The sequence below is a fragment of the Tachyglossus aculeatus genome, chromosome 7, assembly GCF_015852505.1.
Source record: "Tachyglossus aculeatus isolate mTacAcu1 chromosome 7, mTacAcu1.pri, whole genome shotgun sequence".
NCBI classification, from domain to species: Eukaryota; Metazoa; Chordata; class Mammalia; order Monotremata; family Tachyglossidae; genus Tachyglossus; species Tachyglossus aculeatus.
This window is the reverse complement of record NC_052072.1, coordinates 28573540-28595942: the sequence shown is the minus strand read 5'-3', so window position 1 is coordinate 28595942 and position 22403 is coordinate 28573540. Positions and strand designations below refer to the sequence as shown.

The window sequence follows — 22403 nt, the reverse complement described above, 5'->3', positions numbered from 1 at the left end:
TATTCTAGACTGTTAGCTCATCCTCCAGGCAGTAAGCTTCTTGTGGGGTTAGAACATGTCTACCAAATCTGTGGGATTGTACTTTTCTGAGTGCTAAGTACAGGGCTCTGAATGCAGTAAGCACTCAATAAATGTCACTTCTAAAGATTTGTTACCTGACTGGTAATGTGATGCCCACCAGAAAAGATGGCAGAATGACTTTTATTTCATTTTTGTCCTGGGGCAGGAAGGTTTCAGGTGTGGGGGAGACATGACCCTGTTCTACCTGGAGTTGAGGGGATTTGGGGTAATAAAAGTAATTGCAGTATTTGTTAAGCACTTACTATATGTCAAGCTCCCCTCTCAGGGTCACGCCTGGGGAGTTTCCAGTACTCTACCAGTCTTGACTACAGGAGGGAGAGTAAAGAAGAGGCATTCCCATTCCATTCCTAGCTTGGGCAGTGGCTAGAGAGTGGAAGGCAAACTGCTAGAAGTCAAAACTCCCCTGTGCTGGGCAGCAGCAGCAAGGGAGAGAGTCGAAGGCGGAGACTCAAGTTTACTGCGTGGAAGGAGGCAATGAGAAACCACTTCTGTATTTTGACCAAGAAAACTCTATGTATCCACAACCAGAACGATTGCAGATGGAGGTGGAGCGTTCTGGGAGAGATGTGTCCATGGCATCGCTATGGGTCGGAGACGATTAGACAGCATAAGACAAAATATGCCTAGCACTTTCCTAAATGCTGGGGTAGATAGAGGATAACCAGGTCCCACATGGGGTTTGCAGAGTAAGTAGGAAGGAGAACAGGTAGTGAATCCCCATTTTGCAGATAAGTGAACTGAGGCCCAGAGAAGTAAAGTGATTCGCCCAAGATCACACAGCAGATATGTAGCAGAGCTGAGATTAGAACCCAGGTTCTCCAACTCTCAGGTCTGTAGTCTTTCCACTATGTCATGGGACTTCCCTAGGTCAAACCTGTGGTTCCTTTGGACGGTCTGGGGCAAACCAAGGACATCCAGACCATTCTGGGCCAGTCAATGCCAGAATTTTTCTAGGAAGACCATCCAGGACAGTTCAAGGTCCCCCCTTTCCCTCCATAAGGACCCAAATTTTCTCTCTTGGATTAAAGAGACCCAGATTGGACAAATCTTTGGACTGGTAATCCAGATCCACTGAGGTTCTCAAATCCAGGGGTCCCAGAGGCCAAGTTCAGAGCCTGGGTCTTCTGTCTGAGGTAGTTGATCAATCAACCAATAAATGGTATGGATCAAGCACTTACAATGTGCAGAGTACTGTATAAGTGCTTTGGAGAGCATGGTAAAATAGAGTTGGTAGACATATTCCCTGAACACTAGGAGCTTACAGTCTAGAAGGGGAGGCAGACATTAAAATAAAATAAATTAAATTAAATAAAGTGCTGTGGTGCTGAGGTGAATATCGAGCACTTAAAGGATACAAGTGCACAGGCATAGCAGAAAAGAGAACAAGGAAGGGAAATGAGGGATTAATATGGGAAAGCCACTTGGAGGTGATATGATTTGAGGCTTGAAGGTGGGCAGAGTTGTGGCCTGTCAGATAAGAAAGTGGAAAGAGTTCCAGGCCAGCGGGAGGATGTGGATAAAGTGTCAGGGGCAAGACAGAATAGATCACGGTACAGTGAGTAGGTTGGTGTTCGTGGAGCGAAGTGTGCAGGCTGGGTTGTAAGTACAGATCTACGGTATGTACTTATATTGTAAGTTTAGACTGGATTTAAATATAGAGAAGCAGCATGGCCTAGTGGCTTGGGAGTCAGAGGTCATGGGTTCTAATCCTGGCTCCACCTCTTATCTGCTGTATGACCTTGGGCAAGTCACTTAGCTTCTCTGTGCTTTAGTTACCTCATCTGCAAAATGGAAATTGAGACTGTGAGCCCCAAGTGGGACAATCTGATTACCTTGTATCTACCCCAGTGCTTAGAACAGTGCTTTGCACATAGTAAGCACTTAACAAATACCATAATAATTATAGACTGGTGTGGGGAGAGACAGGAAGCAGGGAGGTCAGCAAGGAGGTGGATGAAGTAGTCAAGGTGGGACCTATAGGATAAGGGCTTGGATCAGCTCAGTAGCAGTTGAGACAGAGAGGAAAGGGTGGATTTTGGTGATGTTGTGAAGGTAGAACTGACAGTATTTGGTGACATTGACTATGTGGGTTGAATGACAGAGATTAGTTTAGGACAATGACAAAGTTACGGGCTTGTGAGTTAGGAAAGATAGTGGTGTTGGAAAACTGGTGGAGAAGACAGGGGGAGGAGAGGGTTTGTGTACTAAGGTGAGGAGTTCTGTTTGGGCAGGTTTAGTCTGAGGTATCGGCAGGACACCCAGGTAGAGATGTTCTAGACTGTGAGCCCGTTGTTGGGTAGGGACTGTTTCTATATGTTGCTGACCTGTACTTTCCAAGAGCTTAGTACAGTGCTCTGCACACAGTAAGCACTCAATAAATGCGATAGAATGAATGAATGAATGAATGAATGAATGAATGTCCTGAAGGTAAGAGGAAATGCAAGACTGCAGAGAAGGAAAGAGGTCAGGGTTAGAGAGGGAGATTTGGAGAATCATATCTGTAGAGATGATAGTTGAAGCCGTGGGAGTGAATGAGTTCTCCAAGGGAGTAGGTGTAGATGTAGATGAACAAGGAGATTCAGAACTGCCTCAAGGGACTCCCAGAGTTAGAGAGGGTGTGAGTCAGAGGAGGAGCCGGCAAAAGAGATTGAGAAGGAGCAGGCAGAGAGGTGGGAGGAGAACCAGGAGAGGACAGTGTCAGTGAAGCCTAGGTTGGATAATGTTTCAAGGAGAAGGGGGTGGTCCACAATGAAGGCAGCTGAGAGGTCAAGGAGACTTCTTTTTTAAGCGCATGTGTTAAGCGCTTTTTACGTGCCAAGCACTGTACCAAGTGCTGGGGTAGATACAAGATAATCTAGTCCTACATGGGGCTCAAAGTCCAAGTAGGAGGGAGAACAGGTATCAAAATCTCCATTCTGCCGATGAAGGAACTGAGATATAGAGAAGTAAAGTGACTTGCCCAAGGCCACCCAGCAGACAAGTGGCAGAGCAGGGCTTAAAACGCAGATCCTGTGACTCTCAAACCCATGCACTCTCCACTGTAAAGTCTGATGACAGAGATTATTCCTCTCATTCTACAGGGGAGGGAGCTGATGTTCTGAGTTGACACTTGCCCAAGGTCACACAGCCTGTCAGAGACAGAGCGGAGACTAAACCATCCTGCTGCCCCATTCCCAAGGCCCCGTTTCTCTCCTCTCCCTCCCCGCGGGTCCCCCACTTCAGCCACCAGCCCCTTCCCTGGGAAGGAAACATCTTAGCGCCTTCCGCCTGGTACTCGCTGGAGTATGAAAAAGTTCTGGGTGGGTGGAGGGAATAGGAAGGGAAGGGGAAACAAGGGGAGGGAGGGTGATGGGGAGGAGAAGAGATGAGAGTGGAGGTGAGGCAAGGGGAAGAGAAAGTGTGGGAGGTGAGGGAAGGGGAGGGGGATGTGTGGAAGGGGAGGGAAGGGGGACGGGAGATGTGGGAGAGGATGGGAAGGTGTGGGAAGGAAAGAGAGGGGGAGGTGTGGAAGGGGAGGTGTGGGAGGAGGTGTGGAAGGGGAGGGAAGGAAAGGAGAGGTGCGGGAGGTGAGGGAAGGAGATGGGGAGGTGTGGAGGGTGAGAAAAAGGGAGGGGAGATGAGGGAGAGGAGGGGAGGGGAAGGCAAGGAAAGGAAGGGGAGGGGGATGTGTGGGAGGGGAGGAGAAGGGTTGGGGAAGGAGAGAGAAGGGTAGGAGAGGAGGAAGGGAGGAGAGGAATGGAGGAGAGGGGATGGGGAAGGGACGAAAATGGAGGAGAGGGGAGGGGGAGAGTGGAGAGGGGAAGGGAAGAGAGGGGATGGGGGGTGAGTCCATACTTCACTCTGCACTATGCTGCCTGGATTTTCTTTGTACAGAAACTCTCTGGGCATGTCACTCCCCTCCTCAAAAATCTCCAGTGATTGCCTGTTAAACTACGAATCAAGCAACAACTCCTCACTCTCGGCTTCAAGGCTGTCCATCACCTCGCCCCCTCCTACCTCACCTCCCTTCTCTCCTTCTCCAGCCCAGCCCGCACCCTCCGCTCCTCTGCGACCGCTTACCTCCTCACTGGGCCTCGCTCTCGCCTGTCCCGCCGTCGACCCCCGGCCCACGTCCTCCCCCTGGCCTGGAATGTCCTCCCTCCGCACATCTGCCAAATTCACTCTCTTCAAAGCCCTACTGAAAGCTCACCTCCTCCAGGAGGCCTTCCCACACTGAACCCCCTTTTTCTTCTCCTCCTCCCCATCCCCCCAACCCTACCTCCTTCCCCTCCCCACAGCACTACTACATATTTATTACTCTATTTATCTTACTTGTACATATTTACTACCCTATTTTGTTGATGATGTAGAATAAATAATTCTATTTATTCAGACGGTTTTGACAACTGCCTACATGTTTTGTTTTGTTGTCTGTCTCCCCCCTTCTAGACTGTAAGTCCGTTGTTGGGTAGGGCCCGTCTCTACATGTTGCCGACTTGTACTTCCCAAGCTGTTGGTACAGTGCTCTCACACCGTAAGTGATCAATAAATATGATTGAATGAATAGATGAATGGATGGATGGATGGATGGATGGATGGATGGATGGAGAGAGAAGCAGCGTGGCTCAAGAGAAGCAGCGTGGCTCAGAGGAAAGAGCACCGGCTTTGGAGTCGGAGGTCATGGGTTCGAATCCCGGCTCCACCACGTCTGCTGTGTGACCTTGGGCAAGTCACTTAACTTCTCTGAGCCTGTAAACTGGGATTAAGAGTGTGAGCCCCCCGTGGGACAACCTGCTCACCTTGTATGCCCCCCAGCGCTTAGAATAGTGCTTTGCACATAGTAAGCGCTTAGCAAATGCCATCATTATTATTATGGATGGATGGATGAATGAATGAATGAATGAATGAATGATGCCTGCAGCTACCAGTAGTTGCGCGGAGCTCCCCTAGGGGGCAGCAGACGTGCGGGCCTTGCGCCCTGCCCGAGGACCGGCGGGCGGGTGGGCGGGCGAGTAGCCCCTTGGTTGGCCATCCTTGCAGGTAGGCGGGCGAGCACTCGCCAGCAGGGGATTCCACGCCACCGGCTCCCTGCAGGCCCGGGCCACTGCGCGGGGGAGACAGCTCCTGCCTGGGCATGGGCGAATAATAATAATAATGGTATTTGTTAAGCGCTTACTATGTGCAAAGCACTGTGCTAAGCGCTGGGGAGGTTACGAGGTGATCAGGTTGTCCCACGGGGGGCTCACAGTCTTCATCCCCATTTTCCAGATGGGGGAACTGAGGCACAGAGAAGTGAAGTGACTCGCCCAAAGTCACCCGGCTGACAGTTGGCAGAGACGGGATTTGAACCCATGACCTCTGACTCCAAAGCCCATGCTTCTAGGGAATATTCAATCGTATTTATTGAGCGCTTACTGTGTGCAGAGCACCTGGTAGAGAAGCAGCGTGGCTCAGTGGAACGAGCACAGGCTTTGGAGTCGGAGGTCATGGGTTCAAATCCCGGCTCCGCCGATTGTCAGCTGTATGACTTTGGGCAAGTCACTTGACTTCTCTGTGCCTCAGTTACCTCATCTGTAAAATGGGGATGAAGACTGTGAGCTCCCCGTGAGACAACCTGATCACCTTGTAACCTCCCCGGTGCTTAGAACAGTGCTTTGCACATTGTAAGCACTTAATAAATGCCATCGTTATTATTATTTGGAGTCGGAGGTCATGGGTTCAAATCCCGGCCCCGCCGATTGTCAGCTGTATGACTTTGGGCAAGTCACTTAACTTCTCTGTGCCTCAGTGACCTCATCTGTAAAATGGGGGTGAAGACTGTGAGCTCCCTGTGGGCCAACCTGATCACCTTGTAACCTCCCCAGCGCTTAGAACAGTGCTTTGCACATAGTAAGCGCTTAATAAATGCCATCAGTATTATTATTATTATTATTTCTACTGAGCCACCTGCTCCGGTCCCCCGCGTTGCAGGATGATGACAGCGCAGGGGAAGTTGAGGCAGGTGGGGAGGGACCCCGGCTCCCGCCCACCCCCAAACCGTTCAGCTTCAACTCCCGGGCGGGGGAAAGGGGGGGACCCCCCGGCTCGGGGGTCTCCAGAACCTCCCCCGCGGCCCCCCGAGCGTCCAAACTCCCCGGAGTCAAGGCTACGCTAGAGAAGGAGCCAGAGGTCACGGGTTCTAATCCAGCTCCGCCACGTGTCTGCTGTGTGACCTTGGGCAAGCCACTTCGCTTCTCTGTGCCTCAGTTACCTCACCTCTAAATCGGGGAGGAAGACTGAGAGCCCCACGTGGGACAGCCGGATCACCTCGTATCCACCCCAGCGCTCAGACCAGGGCTTGGCACTTTAGCAAGCGCTTAACAAATACCGTACGTTGCCGACTTTTGTACTTCATCATCATCAATCGTATTTATTGAGCGCTTACTAGGTGCAGAGCACTGTACTAAGCGCTTGGGAAGTACAAATTGGCAACATACAGAGACAGTCCCTACCCAACAGTGGGCTCACAGTCTAAAAGATATAATAATGGCATTAATAAAGCGCTTACGATGTGCAAAGCACGGGGGAGGTCACAAGGGGCTCACAGCCTTCACCCCCATTTTACAGATGAGGTCACTGAGGCCCAGAGAAGTGAAATGACTTCCCCCAAAGTCACACAGCTGACAAGTGGTGGATCCGGGATTTGAACCCATGACCTCCCACTCCAAAGCCCGGGCTCTTTCCACTGAGCCACGCTTCCGCTGAGCGCAGTGCTCTGCCCACAGTAAGCCCTCAATCAAATGAACGAATGAATGAATTTACGCGGCCGCAGCGAAGGGAGATGAGCCGGTCCTCGCAAGAGGGATCGGGCTCGGTGGGCTCGGTGGCCCGGGGGGCGGAGGGGTCCCACAGCCTTCAGAGATTCTCCGTCCTCATCAACCCCCTCCTCCACACCCCTTGCACCCCTGAGCCCCATCTTACCGAGGTTCCAAAGCCGGCTGGGGGTCCCGGGGGGTCTCCAGCTCTCTCCCCTCTGCCTGTCCTGCGGGCGGCTGCAGCCCCTCTCCTCCACGCTCTCTCCAGCCCGAGCTCCCCCTGTCTCCTCCCTTTTCCCTCCCTTTTCCCTCCCCTCCCCTCTCTCTCTCCTCTCTCTGCAGTAGTAGCAACCTGCCCCGCTCCCTCTTCTTCCAATTGCAATGCTCCTCACATCCCCCTGCACACTGCGCGCCGGGCCCCGGAGGTGATCCCCGAGCACCGAGGTGCAGGGATGGGGCGGTGGGGGGGTCCCCCTGGGGTCTCCCCGGCTCGGATCGCCTCCCCTCCCCTCCCCTCGGCGCCCCTCGATGAGGGTGGAGGAGGGTGGGAGGTGGGGGGGAGGGTCCTGGTAATAATAATAATAATGATGGTATTCGTTAAGCGCCTACTATATGCCAAGCACTGTTCTAAGCGCTGGAAGGAGGAAAGGGTTAACCTGGAGGACTGTGAGCCCGCTGTTAAGTAGGGACCATCTCTATATGTTGCAAACTTAAGCGCTTAGTACAGTGCTCTGTACACAGTAAGCGCTCAATAAATACGATTGAATGAATGACTGAATGGAGGAGCTTGGGGTGAACTTTCCGGGGGGCCGACCTCTTTTCTTTGACCTTTTTGTCCTAAGGTTCCTGGGGTCTCCCTTCTGCCCTTCACACTCTCTCTGTCTCTGTCTCTCCCCCCCCGACTTAGCAATCCTGCGACACTGATCCCCCTTCCCCACTGACTCCCCGGGGGCTTGGGGGACTGGATGTGCTGCTCTTGGTGGGGGGGGGGTCAGGCAGGTGGGGCGCCTGGATTCGGATATGAGGGGCCGGTGTCATTCCCGGGGGAAGCGAAGACTCGGAGGGGTGAGGAGAAAGGCACAGAGGAGGACGTACAGAAAGAGCTGGGGGTTGGGGGGAGAGAAAGGCAAAGACAAAGAAAGGGAGAGAGGGAAAGAGACAGACAGAGAGACGACCGGAGGTGCAGACTTTCATCGCTTCCATTTGCAGAGAGCGTAATTACCGGTTATGAGGAAGGAAACAGAGAGGTCAAGTGACTGGCTTAAGGTCACACAGTACAGAGCGTTGTGACCTGCCAGCCTATGATTATCTGCACCCTACTACTCTTTTTCCTACAGGGCCTAGTCTTTGATGGATGAAATGGATGGATGGATGATTGATGGTCACCTTGTGACCTCCCCAGCGCTTGGAACAGTGCTTTGCACATAGTAAGCACTTAATAAATGCCATTATTATTATTATTATTGTTATTATTATCTCCCCTCCCGCTCCTCCAAGCCCACCCCCACCTTCCCCTTTCTTGTTAAAACAGTCAGCTCAATTCTTGGTCCCAGAGGTGTCCCCACTGTTTTACCTCAATCCCCACTACTGCATTATCTCTCAACCTGCCTTCAGAGGAGAGCAAGATAAAGCCAGACTCTTTCCTCTGTATAATAACTTTCTGAATCCCTTCCTCTACTTTTGCCAATTGACATGAAGTTTTCTTGGTAGGTGGCTTAGTACAGAAGTCTGCAAACAATAAACACCCAGCAAGTACCACTAATTGGTTGATTGATTGGTGGCTGGGAGGAACACGGTCTAGTGGAAAGAACACAGGCCTGAGTGTCAGGAGATGTAATAATATTAGTAATTAGTAATTACAGTACTCGTTAAGCACTTACTATGTGCCAAACACTGTTCTAAGCAAGGGCGTAGATACAAGTTAATCATCTTGGGCAGTCCCACGTGGGGCTCACACTCTTAATCCCTATTTTACAGAGGAGGTAACTGAGGCTCAGAGAAGTTAAGTGACTTGCCCAAGGTCACACAGCAGACATGTGTCGAAGCCAGGATTAGAACCCAGTTCCTTCTGACTCTCAGGTCTGTGTCCATCCACTAAGCCATGAAGCTAGTCCCAGCTCTGTCTTTGGCCTGCTGTGTGACCTTGGACAAGTTACTTAACTTCTCTATGCCTCCATTTCCTGTAAAATGGGGCAATAGTGTCTGTTTCTCCCTACTTTACAGAAATGTTGTGAGGATAAAATGAGATGATTGATAACAACTGTGGTGTTTATTAAGCATTTATAATGAGACAAGCACTGTATTAAGCACTGGGGTAGATATCAGCAGATCAGACACAGCCTCTGTACCACATAGTGCTCTCAGTTTAAGGGGGAGGGAGAACAGGTATTTTATCTCCATTTTTACACATGAGGAAACTGAGTCCTAAAGGAGTTAAGTGACTTTCCCAAAGCCACACAGCAGGCCTGTGGCAGAGTTGAGATTGATGTAAAAATCTTTTGGAAAAATAAAAGCATCATGCCAAGACAAGTTAGTCATATTATGATTTCTAGTGGACAGAGCACAGGCCTGAAAGTCGGAAGGACCTGGGTTCTAAACCTGGCTTCACCCCTTGTCAGCTGTGTGACCTTGGGCAAGTCATTTAACGTCTCTGTGCCTCAGTTGCCTCATCTTTAAAATGGGGATTAAGACTGCGAGCCCGATGTCGGATAGGAACTGTGTCCAAGCCAATTACTTTGTATCTACCCCAGTGCTTAGAACAGTATCTGGCACATAGTAAGCCCTTAACAAATACCACAGATACTAACATTCTCCAATTGCAGTAGGTCATATACCTTCTCCCCTCCTCCCATCCTAAAACAGGCTCCTTTCTCCCTTGACCTCCAAAAGGCAAGACCTAAGGTGAACTCAAAGAGCAAGGCAGTTGCTTATCGGTAATGGCAGTATCTTGGTCTCCACCCCTTCCCCAGTCCCTAAACCCGCTTCCCTAACTCCTATGTCCTGCCCCTATTTCCCCTCTACTGCTGGAGTTGGAATTTGCAGGCTGCGGCTCCTCTCTGCCTTTGCTGGGTGGGAGTTGCTCATGTAACTCTTCACCAAACACTGCCTCTGGAGAAACAAGCTGACTTGGGGATTTCTGAGTGCATCTCTGTGTGCTTGTGTGTACATGTGTGTGTGCGTGAGAGAGAGAGAGAGAGAGAGATAATAGTGGAGCACTTGCCAGTCCAAAATGACCCCTCTCAGGGACCCCTCAGCATCCTCCTTACCCTCAGGCAGAACAGAGACATTAAAAGGTCAGTGGCTGAAGGTCAAGCCTTCAGAACAACAGAGAAGGCCGCTGGCGGCTGCCTTTCATTACTGCTCTATTCCCTGCCCTGCAAGAAGGGACCATGAGTGTTTCTGCAAAATGGCTGTTAGGTGGTCTAAAAAGCCCCTGAGTCTTAGACACCAATACATATGGAAAAACAGCGGAGTAAATCCCCGGGCCGTATATTCAGGGGTGACTGTCCCACCTCCCAGCATGGCCCCAAAACACACGACGCACCTCTTTGCATCCCCACTGGCCCCTGGAAAGACCAGCAGCCCTGCAGACTTAGGCATGACTGGAAACTCCGGGCAGGGCACAGGGGGCTGGCCCGGGGATTTGGTTTGAATGATTCACACGGAGATGACCCCCCACCTTTGTTCCTCTTTAGAAGAAAGCTCTCTCCTGTCATCGCCGAGCATCGTTTCCCGAGAGCTCAAATAATTTAGGAGCAGGTGCTGTAACACCTCCCGAAGTGTCCACCAACTAGCACCTGTACAAAGCGAGCAAAAACCAGAGACCTGATCCTGGAGGAGATTCCAGTCTAAAACACACTATCATGATTCCTTTAAAATGTACACTGTCTGTGAGCAGAGATCATGTCTTCTACAGCTAGAGCACTCACCGGAGCACTTAGCACATGGTTCTACACTCAGCAGGGGGGAGGGTGTCTTGGGGAGGCAGCGGGGTGTAGTGGAAGAGAGATGGGCTAGAAGCCGGAAGACCCAGGTTCGAGTAATAGCTCTTCCTGGCCTGCTGTGTGACAGTGTGCAAGTCACATAATAATAATAAAAATAATAACAGTATTTGTTAAGTGCTTACTATATGCCAAAAACCGTACTAAATGCTGCTACAGATACAAGATAATTTGATCCCACACTTGGCTCACAGTCTACGTAGGAAGAAGAACAGGAATTGAATCCCCATTTTGCAGATGAGGGACTGAGGAACAGAGAGCTTAAGTTCCTTGCCCCAGGTCACATAACAGGTAAATAATAATAATAATTGTGGTATTTATTAGGCACTTACTGTGTGTTGGGCACTGTACTAAGTGGTGGATAATCATGGCATTTGTTAAGCGCTTACTATGTGCCAGGCACTGTTCTAAGCGATGAGGTAGATAAAAGGTCATCAGTCTTCATCCCCATTTACAGATGAGGTAACTGAGGCACAGAGAAGTGAAGTGACTTGCCCAAGTTCACACAGCAGACAAGTGCGGAGTAGGGATTAGAACCCATGTCAGTAGAGTTGGGATTAGAACCCAGGTCCTCTGACGTTTGGACCCAAGCTCTTTACACTAGACTACACTGCTTCCCCTCTTAACCTCTCGGTACCTCAGTTTCCTCATCTGCAAAATGGAGATAACAATACCTGCCTTTCTACCTACCTCAGTGGCATTGTGAGGGCAAAAATCTGGTCAGTAATAAAAGTGTGCTTTGGAAATAATGATAACTGTGGTATTTATTAAGCACTTACCATGTGCCAGGCACTATACTAAGCACTAGGGTAGATACAAGGTAATTGGGTTTGACACAGTCCCTTTCCCACGCAGAGCTCACAGTCTTAATCCCCATTTCCAGATGATGTAACTGAGGAACAGAGAAGTGAAGTGACTTGCCCAAATCACACAGCAGACAAGCGGTGGAATCAGGATTAGGACCCAGGTCCTTCTGACACCCAGGCCCCTGCTCTATCCACTAGGCCACACTATTACAAAAACCAAGCTATTAGTAATATTATTGATTGATATGACAGCTCTACTCACTGACAGACAAGCACTTGGACTTTTCAACGGACACTACCAAACCACAGAGCACAATAATGAAGAACAAAATTGCCCTGGACAAGCAAGTGGTTTCAGGGGAATGGAGAGTGCAAATTGCTGGTTAGATTAGGTGTCAGGACACAGGCAAGACAGAAGGAAAAGAGAAGCAGAGAATCAGCATGTCCTTGTAAAGTGTGGATTTGGGAGTCAGAGGACCTGGATTCTAATTCCTGCTCTGCCACTTGTCTGCTGTGGGAACTGGGGCAGGTCACTTGCTTTCTCTGTGCCTCAGTTAACCCCTCTGTGAAATGGGGATTAAGACTGCAAGCCCCATGGGCATGTGGACTGTGTCCAACCTGATTATCGTGTACCTGCCCCAGTGCTTAGTACAATGCCTGGCACATAGTGTTTAAAAAAATGCCATTTAAAAAAAGGAGACAGAAGGAAGGATGAGGAAGATCTGATTGGGCTGAGGAGTTGGAAGGAGTCAATCATTTTTAAGCACTTACTCTGTGCAAAGCACTGTACTAAGCACTTGCGAGAATATACTCTAACAACGTAACACACACCCCCTGCCCACAATGAGTTTACGGGGAATGGTGGAAGAAAGGACAGGTGGAAAGCCAGGCTAGTGGAGGGCAAGAAGAAAAAGGAAGACCAATTTGCTTCAAAGACTAACCACTCTTAGATAGGAAGTTCTTCTTCCAGCCTATCATGCCTCTTGCTGCATCTTTCCCTCTGCCCACTCTTCTTGTTTTTTCAGTTCTGGCCTCAGTGAGGATGGAGAGTAGCTACACAACCTCCCCTGCATAGAAGCCCTTGAGACTTAAGGCTTACTACATTTTACTTATATTAATGTCTGTCTCCCCCTCTAGACTAAGCTTCTTTTGGGCAGGGAACGTGTCTGTTGATTCTGTTATATTGTTTTCTCCCAAATGCTTAGTGTACTGCTCTGCAAACAGTAAGCCCTCAATAAATACCATTAATTGATCTATTCTTTTCTCCAAGCTAATGAGCCCCCACCTGTTCTTTGTTGATTCTGATTTCCAGACTTTCTTCAGATGCCTGCTGTCCAGCAGACCCTCTCTGTGGCTATGTGAAATGAGGAAGCTACAATGCTGGGGTTTTAGGAATAATCTTGTCTCCCCATGGACTCAGCTCTAGCTGAGAGCAGGACACCAATCCAGCCAACCGTCCTGTGCCTCAGTTAACTCTTCTTGGAAAATATTGCACCAAGAGCCCTTCTCTACTCCAAAAATTCCCAGTTCCTTAGTGCTGGATGGTCAGACAGCTCCCCAGGACACAGAGTGGACAAGTCACTTAATGCCGTGCTCACTTGGTTTTCCCTTTCCCATCTACCAGCCCAAGCTAACCCTCAAGCATGGATCATCTACCTGCCATGCCTCTTCTCTTCCTCCCTCCTTCACTTCCTCCTTTCCTTCCTCCCTTATTCCCTCCCTCCCTCCCCTTTATACGGCACCTTCTTCTGTAAATTTTCCCTGATGAATTGTACTCAATCCCAACTCCCCAGCCTGCTGTGTGATCCACTTCTCATTCTCAACTCCTTTTGGTCATTCTTGTGTCTATCTGGGCTCACAGAAATGGATTATCAGAGAAAGAGTTCTCTGAATTCACGGGCTGTTCTCTAACGCATTCCAGGAGCCAAGAATAGCATTCCTGGGGACAGTCAGGAAAGATTTAGTGATTGACTCTGTGTGTGTGTGTGTGTGTGTGTGTGTGTGTGTGTGTTTTGAAACCTTGCTATGAATGTTTTATTCATTCATTCATTCATTCAATTGTATTTATTGAGCACTTACTGTGTGCAGAGCACTGTACTAAGCGCTTGGGAAGTACAAGTTGGCAACATTCCTAAGCACTTGGTGGTGCTCTGCACAGAGTAAACACTCAAATTACTTTCCAAGCACTTACTACAGTGCTCTGCACACAGTAGGCACTCAATAAATACAATTGAATGAATGAATGACTAAATACCAGTGGTTGATTTCTGTGCCTTCTATAAATTTAAATTGAGAAAGGATTTTATTTTTTGTCTGTGTTGAAAGATACCACTGAGACTGCAGTTTATATATGTGAGTGTGTGTGAGTGTGTGTGTGAGTGAGAGAGAGAGAGAGAGAGAGAGAGAGAGAGAGAGAGAGAGACTGACAGTGCAAAGGACAATGCAGAACCCAGTGTCCCAGTCATAGTGAGCATACAAAAAGAGAGTCCTATGTTGCATTGCCTTGTTTGATGATGAGATGCAGTGTGGCCTAGTGGATAGAACACAGGCTTGGGAGTCAGAGGACCTGCGTTTGAATCCAGCTCCACCACTTGTCTGCTGTCACTTCACTTTTCTGGACTTCAGTTTGGTCATCTGTAAAATGGGGATTAAATAGCTGTTCTCCTGCAACTCAGGCTGTGAACCCCATACGGGATAGAAATCGTGTCCCATCTTATTATCGTGTATCCACCCCAATGTTTAGTGCAGTGTCTGGGATATTGTAAGTACTTAACAAATACCCCAATTAATATTATTAGTAGTATTATGAGTTTATTAGTATTAAAATGTTTTTGGTACCTGGAACTGTTTTCACTTTCACCTTCTCTATCTTTCCTGAACTTTGCTCAAAAAGAACTATTCCTGTTCTCTCTTCTACTCAGACTGTGAGTCCCCTACGGGACAGAGAATGCATCCCACCTGATTAATTTCTATCTACCCCAACACTTAAAACAGTGCTTGGTACATAGTAAGCACTTAACAAATACCATTAAAAAAACCCCTATACCATATTGGTTTATCCATGTCAACTGACTCCAAGTTTTCAGTAGTGACTGAGACCTTGCTTTATTATGTCCTTAAATTTTTTTCCCTGTCCTCTTTACTTTCAGTTTCCCAATGTCAGGTTCTCCATGCAGCAGTTGTTTAGGGATCCTGCTATCATTCACTCTCTTCACACAATCCACCAAGCAAAGCTGTGTTGAGTCAGTGCTGGAAGACTAAATATATTCCAGAATTTCAGCATTTGTGATCTTGAATTTTTTGTTTTTTATTACTACAAAGCAACTAGCATGGCATCCTCCTCATGGGAGATGCTCAATAATTACTTATTATTGCCTGTTGTAAAATAGTGATATATTTAGTTATTTGTCTGAGGGCCAGGAGATTCCTGCCGGGGGACTGTGGGGGGGAGGCCAGGGGGAGGTGTGTGGTGTGTGTTTGTGGGTTTATGTGTGGTCTATGTACTCAGATCTTTAAGCATTTGATATTCACCCCTTGCCCAAACCCACAGCATTTGTGTACATAGCCTTGTATTCTGCCATTTACCCTATCTGAAATTTATTTTAATGTCTGTCTCCCCCTGTAGACTTTAAGTTACTTGTGTGCAGGGATTGTGTCTACCAACTCTACTGTACTGTACCTCCCAAATGCTTAATACAGTGCTAGCACTCAGTAGATACCTTTGATAGATTGATCGGTGGACTGAGATCTGGTGTGGTTGATTTCCTCTGTATGTGGGGAGTAGAACAGGGCTTTAAGTGAGGAAAGCAGTACAAGGGATGCTTTTCCCGACCCCATGGTGGAAATGCAGGAGGATGACCTGGGGTACTCTCAACCCAGGGCCTGAGGTGACATCCCATCTGATCCTGACCCTGGGCCAGGAAATGAGGACAGTACTTAAGGAAGGGGGGTGTTTGGGGCAGATCCAGCCACATGGATCCCTTGGGGTTGGGGTGGAGAGGGCAGTTTAAGGACTGGGGTTATTTGCTGGGGCAGTAGTTGCTTCTGAAATTCACTCTCCCCTTGAAACGGCCCCTAGCCCCCCAGTTGTGTGTGTGTGTGTGTGTGTGTGTGTGTTTGTGTGTGTGTATGTGTGTGTGTCGCAGGGGGTGTTCAGTTGGGGCGTGGGTGAGGGGCAATATTGCTCTCACCAATTGGTGAAAAAAAGATGAGAAGTAGCATGGCCTAGAGGAGAGAACCCGTACCTGAGAGTCAGAAGGGCCTGGGTTCTAATCCCGACTCTGCCAATTCCTTGCTGCGTGATCTAGGGCAAGTCACTTAACTTCTCTGTGCCTCAGTTTCCTCAACTGTAAAATGGGGATACCTGTTTTCCCTCCTACTTAGACTGTGAACCCTATCCGGGACAGGGACTGTGTCCAACCTGATTAACTTGTACCTGCTTCAGCACTTACAACAGTTTTGGACACATAGTAAGAGCTTAGCAAATGCCATACCAATAATGCCTGCAACAGTTGGGCTCTGCGGTATTCTCCACTGTGATTCTTCTTCTACAGCAGCTTCAAGTACAGATGTGGAATGCATGCCAACCGGGGACGAGGGAGAAAGATGGGAAGGGTTTTCCCTGTTGGGCTATCTGTTTCAGGCTAGAACCTGACTCACTGTTAACTTGATAAAGAGATCTGCTCGGAGTAAAAGTTATTATTGGTGATGCATGTGTAGGCAGCGATTGCGGAAATGTGGGGGAAAAAAAAGCACTGGCCCCCATGGGATCGGAGTGTTAAATAGGGACAGTTGTCAAACCCTCCCGACAACAGTCCATCATCACCAAAGCGAATTCATTCAGTTTACCAGTACTGTCCAAAGGAAAGGCGTCTTGGATGCACCCAAGGCTAAACCGGAGCACCTTGCTGATCCTGTCGTGTTCAACAGTGAGACCTGATGGATACCCATTTGTTACTGCCACTATGGGGACCGAGAGCTTGACTGAGAAATGATCCCAACCTTGACTACCGGTTAATCAGTGAATCGCACTCAACCCTCACATTTCGCTCCTGTAATGTCAACCTACTCACTGTACCTCAATCTCACATGTCTCGCCTCAGACTTCTTACCCACATCCTGTCTCTGTCCTGGAACACTCTACCCCTTCATGTACAACAGATCGTGGCTTTCTCCACTTTCAAAGCCTTATTAAAATCTCATCTCCTCCAAGAAGCCTTCCCTGACTAACCTCTCATTTCCCAACCCTATTTGCCCTCCCTACTGTGTCCCCTGGACACTTGGATCTGTACCGCCTAAGCACTTTGATGCTCACCCCACCTCCAATCCCACTATACAATAGTGGGATTCATATTTTTATTCTCCAACATTTCCCTATCTCTAGTTTATTACAATGTCTGTCTTCTCCACTAAATTGTAAGCTCCTTCAATCAATCAGTAGTATTTATCGCTGCTTACTGTGTGCACAGGACCATACTAAGTGCTTGAGAGGACATTGCAATAGATACAATCCCTGCTCATGAGAAGTTTACCTCGGTAGGGATCATGGCTACCAACTCAATTCTATTGTCCTCTCTGAAATGCTTAGAACAGTGCTCTTCACCCAGTAGGCACTCAATAAATGTTATCATTTAATTGATTGAATACCCGGCAGTCATTAAGGCTGTGAGCACTAACAGACCATACCAGGATTGACCTGATGAGAACAACCAGAGTGACCTTGTGGAAAGAGCACAGATCTGGTAATCAAAGAAGCAGCGTGGCTCAGTGGAAAGAGCCCAGGCTTTGGAGTCAGAGGTCATGGGTTCAAATCCCGGCCCCGCCACCTGTCAGCTGTGTGACTTTGGGCAAGTCACTTAACTTCTCAGTTACCTCATCTGTAAAATGGGGATTAAGACTGTGAGCCCCACGTGGGACAACCTGATCACCTTGTAACCTCCCCAGTGCTTAGAACAGTGCTTTGCACATGGTAAGCACTTAATAAATGCCATTATTATTATTATTATTAGAGGACCTGTGTTCTAATCCCGGCTACACCATTTGTCTGCTGGATGACCTTGGGCAAGTCACTTCACTTCTCATCTGCCTCAGTTACCTCATCTGTATAACAGGGATGAAGACTATTAGCCCCGTGTGGGAAGGGACTATATCCAACCAGATTATCTTGTATCTAACCTAGCACTTAATATAAGATCTGGAATCAAAACTTACTTTCATCAAAGCAACCCATGCGTCACCCTGACGTTGAAGAACCTGACAAAAGGAATGGTTATCAAATCTCAGCTGTGGAATTTAGAACAAGCTAAGGAGCATGCCCAAGGCCAAGCAATCTGAAACCAAGGATGTCCAAGCACCCCTCACAAATCCAGACCACCCAAGGACCCCTGAGGGAACTAGTTGATGCCATCCTCAGTCTATACAAGGGCAACAGCACTTAAACCACCTCCCCAACATGCCTCCTCTCATCTAGCATGAGGCCATAGAGAGAGAATTCCTCTTTCAATGCAAGAAGGCCTGGCCTTCGCTCCATCATTTAATGAAGTCACCGCTGCAGTCAGAGCTGAGAGAATGGGCTAAAGTCTGGGGTCTGATGGCATGTCTGTTAACATCCACAATATGACTCTATTTATTTATTTATTTTACTTGTACATATCTATTCTATTTATTTTATTTTGTTAGTATGTTTGGTTTTGTTCTCTGTCTCCCCCTTTTAGACTGTGAGCCCACTGCTGGGGAGGGACTGTCTCTATATGTTGCCAACTTGTACTTCCCAAGCACTTAGTACAGAGCTCTGCACACAGTAAGCACTCAATAAATACAATTGATGATGATGATGATGATCCACAAGCTACAGATGGGGGAGTACTCTCAGATTCCTGCCCCGGCTCTTCCTCAAAACATGGAATTATGAGAAAGTGTCACAGGATTTCAAAGATGCCAGCAATATCTCCATCTTCAAGGGGAAAGGGGGAGAAAACTGTCTGTAGGAACTCTCATTAAAGGGCAGTGCTCACCATTGGAAAGTCTGGGAGTCAGAAGGACCTGGCTTCTAATTCCGGCTCTGCCTCATGTCTATTGTGTTACCTTGAGTAAGTCACTTTACTTCTTTGTGCCTCAGTTACCTCATCTGCAAAATGGGGATTACTTCTGTGGACATGAACGGTGTCCAACCTGATTAACTTATACTTATCCCAGCGCCTGGCCCTTGGTAGGCCCTTAACAACAACAAAAAAGAAATTGGTGACTGGATCCAAGCCAGAGCCCTTCTGGACCAACTATGGAAGAATGCACTCCCTGATCTGCAGTTGTGGCTTCGGGCCACAGCTGCACAGAGGAAACTTAATCTCTGCTGCATATCAGATACGGAAACTCTAGAAGCGACAGTGTCCAAATACCTGACAAAAACCTCGTGGCGTGGGTTCCAGCAACGGCATCAAAACAGATTTTCCAGCTCCAGTAAGTTTATCTGGATCCTAAAATTGCTCTCTGATGCTCTGGCCAAGAGTTTCAGAATCAAAGACGTTCGATCTCCCCCTTTCCCCATCCCGAAGGAATGTAGCAGGACTGTGAACGAGGTCCAACCTTGTTCAACCTCTTTCGGTAGCCACGCTTCTTACCCAGAAAGCAGAGAGCATCAGTTCAAATTCTCAAGTCAGTCACCCCCAGGAGTGCTCACATCATCATCATCATCATCAATCATATTTATTGAGCGCTTACTATGTGCAGAGCACTGTACTAAGCACTTGGAAAGTACAAATTGGCAACATATAGAGACAGTCCCTACCCAACAGTGGGCTCACAGTCTAAAAGGGGGAGACAGAGAACAAAACAAACATACTAACAAAATAAAATAAATAGAATAGATATGTACAAATAAAATAAATAAATAAATAAATAGAGTAATAAATATGTACAAACATATATACATATATACAGGTGCTGTGGGGAAGGGAAGGAGGTAAGATGGGGGGATGGAGAGGGGGACAAGGGGGAGAAGGGGGAGGGCCCTTAACAACAACAAAAAAGAAATGGGTGACTGGATCCAAGCCAGAGCCCTTCTGGACCAACTATGGAAGAATGCACTCCCTGATCTGCAGTTGTGGCTTCGGGCCACAGCTGCACAGAGGAAACTTAATCTCTGCTGCATATCAGATATGGAAACTCTAGAAGCAACAGTGTCCAAACACCTGACAAAAACCTCGTGGCGTGGGTGCGTGACCTCACACAAGCCTGCCCCTTCCCTGGAGGGGGCAGTGGGCACAGCAAAGTGAGGCTGGGACCCTCCGTCAATGGGGCTGGCCTCGGTCTCTTCCCAGACACATCACCAGAACACTGGTGGTGTTCCTGAGGCCTCTGTAGTTCTTTGGCAATGAGGGGGCTTTGCTGTTCTTGGACCAGGCTTGGAGAAAGGGAGGGAAAAGGATTTGTTTTGTTCCACCTTCTGGCTGGGTCTGCTGCCCTGCCATCTCTCAATGCTGTGAGAGCCAAACCATTCTTCAGAATGCTGTGAAGCTCATCGCACCTCAGAGTCTAGGGCTGTTTGCCTGGAGCGCTGGAGAATAGCAGTTGTAGGGTTGGCGTTTATAAAGCACTTACTTTGTGCAGAGCACTGCACCAAGCTACTGATAAAGATACACAGGTGAAAATTAGACGAGGTCCCTGGGCCCTCAAGGGGCTCACATTCAAAGAAAAAGGGAGGGGAGAGGGGATGGGTGACAGGCATAAAAAGAAGGATAAAACAATAGAAACATGAAAACAACATACAAGACAAGGAAACAATATCTACAACAGGATGGGAAGTGGATGGTGGGTTGCCCCTCCAAGCACTATTGTAGTTTTGTAGTTCTTTATTTTGACACTATTCACTCGGACTATTTAGTTTTTAATTTGTTCTTACTGTTTTTAAGTTATGGTTGTTAGTAACTTATTCTCATTCATTCATTCAATTGTATTTATTGAGCGCTTGCTGGGTGCAAACCACTGTACTGAGCTTGGGAGAGTACAATACAACAACAGACACATTCCCTGCCCACAACAAACTCACAATCTCCAGCGCTTAGTACAGTGCCTGGCACATAGTAAGCGCTTAACAAATGCCTTCATCAGTATTAGTCTTCTAGACTGTGAGCCCTTCTAGACTGTGAGCCCACTGTTGGGTAGGGACCTTCTCTATATGTTGCCAACTTGTACTTCCCAAGCGCTTAGGACAGTGCTCTGCACACAGTAAGTGCTCAATAAATACGATTGATTGATTGATTGATTGATTATTAGTCGTATTAGAGTTCTAGGTTCTTGTTCGAGGTATCTGTTTCTTCCCACTTGTGGGGTGGGCCTGTGCATTTATCCTGTATTTTTTATCCTGTATTTTTCCCAGTGCTTTAGCACATTGTTTTGCCTAGAGTAAGCACTCAAGGATCATTGTGTTTTAAAGATAGCTTTTTCTGAATTTGCCTTTCCAGCTAGATGGTAAACTCTCCCTAACCTTCCCTGCAGGGGATAGCAGGGAAGGAAAGCCCAATGAGGGGCTATTGTTCCATTGCTGCAGCCCTTGGGGTGGCAGTCCCCACAGCCTAGTGGGAGGGCTGGCCTGTAGTTTGGGTTCCACAAGGCTTATAGAGCTGAGCCAGTCTCTCCTGCTCAGACCTGAGGTCTCCTTCCTCTTCCCTGAAACGGCACCCAGCCCCGCACTGTTGGCAGCAGAGGCAGCAGCTGGAGGGAATGAGGAGCAGTGAGGCTTAGTGGATAGAGCATGGGCCCCGGGAGTCAGAAGGACCCTCATTCTAATCCCAGCTCCACCACATATCTGCTGTGTGATTTTGCAAGGCTCTTTTAGACTGTGAGCCCACTGTTGGGTAGGGACTGTCTCTATATGTTGCCAACTTGTACTTCCCAAGTGCTTAGTACAGTGCTCTGCACACAGTAAGCGCTCAATAAATACGATTGATGATGATGGTTGGAAAGAGCTCGGGAGTCAGAGGAAGTGGGTTCTAATCCCGGCTCCACCACTTATCAGCTGTGCGACTTTGGGCAAGTCACTTCACGTCTCTGTGCCTCAGTTACCTCATCTGTAAAATGGGGATTAAGACTGGGAGCCCCATGTGGGACAACCTGATCACCTTGTATCCCCCACACCCCCCCCCAGTGCTTGGAACAGTGGTTTGCACCTAATAAGCACTTAACAAATACCATCATTATTATTATTATTCTCTGGGCTTCAGTTACTTCATCTGTAAAATGGGTATTAAGAGTCTGACCCCCATGTGGGGCAGGGACTGTGTCCAACCTGATTAACATGAATCTACCCCAGTGCTTAGAAGGGTGCTTGGCACTTAATAAGCAATTAACAAGCATCATTATTGTAGAAAGGAAAGGGAAGGGAGTGAGTGAATGGGAGTCTATGTTTGCTTTTGCCCTGGAAACCAGAGTCGGGGCCAGGGTGGGGAGCCGCAATAGGTACCTGGGAGGATGGAAAGGTGGTGGCTGAGAAGCTGGGTGGAAGGGCTGGGCAGGGCTGGCTGGCTGGTCTGGGTGGAGCCAACTGGACTGGGCAATGCTGGAATCACTGGGTAGAGCTTGCTGGACTGGGCTTGTCTGGGTGGCCTGCAGTCACCTCTTCAAACCCTGTTCACTCCCCATGGGTGAGGTCTTTCTGCACCCAGCTCCTCCCGGAGCCCCATTTCTGACTCCCCTGCTGAAACCAGAAGCAGCAGGGGTTTGGGATGCGGTCCTCCCAGGCCCAAGGG

At 48.4% G+C, this 22403-nt stretch overlaps 1 protein-coding gene and 1 non-coding gene across 6 annotated transcripts in view; one reads left to right on the top strand and one right to left on the bottom strand.

Moving 5' to 3' along the window:
- The window catches only part of SYT2 (synaptotagmin 2), a 168754-nt gene that overhangs the window by 67919 nt on the left and 78432 nt on the right, over positions 1–22403 (bottom strand). The window contains exon 1 of one of the 5 annotated variants that reach the window (XM_038749199.1): positions 7021–7091. The exons of 3 other annotated variants lie outside the window; for them this stretch is intronic. The gene's annotated coding sequence lies outside the window, so the exon portion shown is untranslated. Of the gene's footprint in view, positions 1–7020; positions 7092–22403 lie in introns of those variants that run through there. One more of the 5 variants, XM_038749201.1, reaches the window with a different exon arrangement.
- LOC119931168 lies at positions 337–474 on the top strand. The gene has a single exon (XR_005452025.1). It is a non-coding gene; the product is annotated as a small nucleolar RNA SNORA7 (small nucleolar RNA).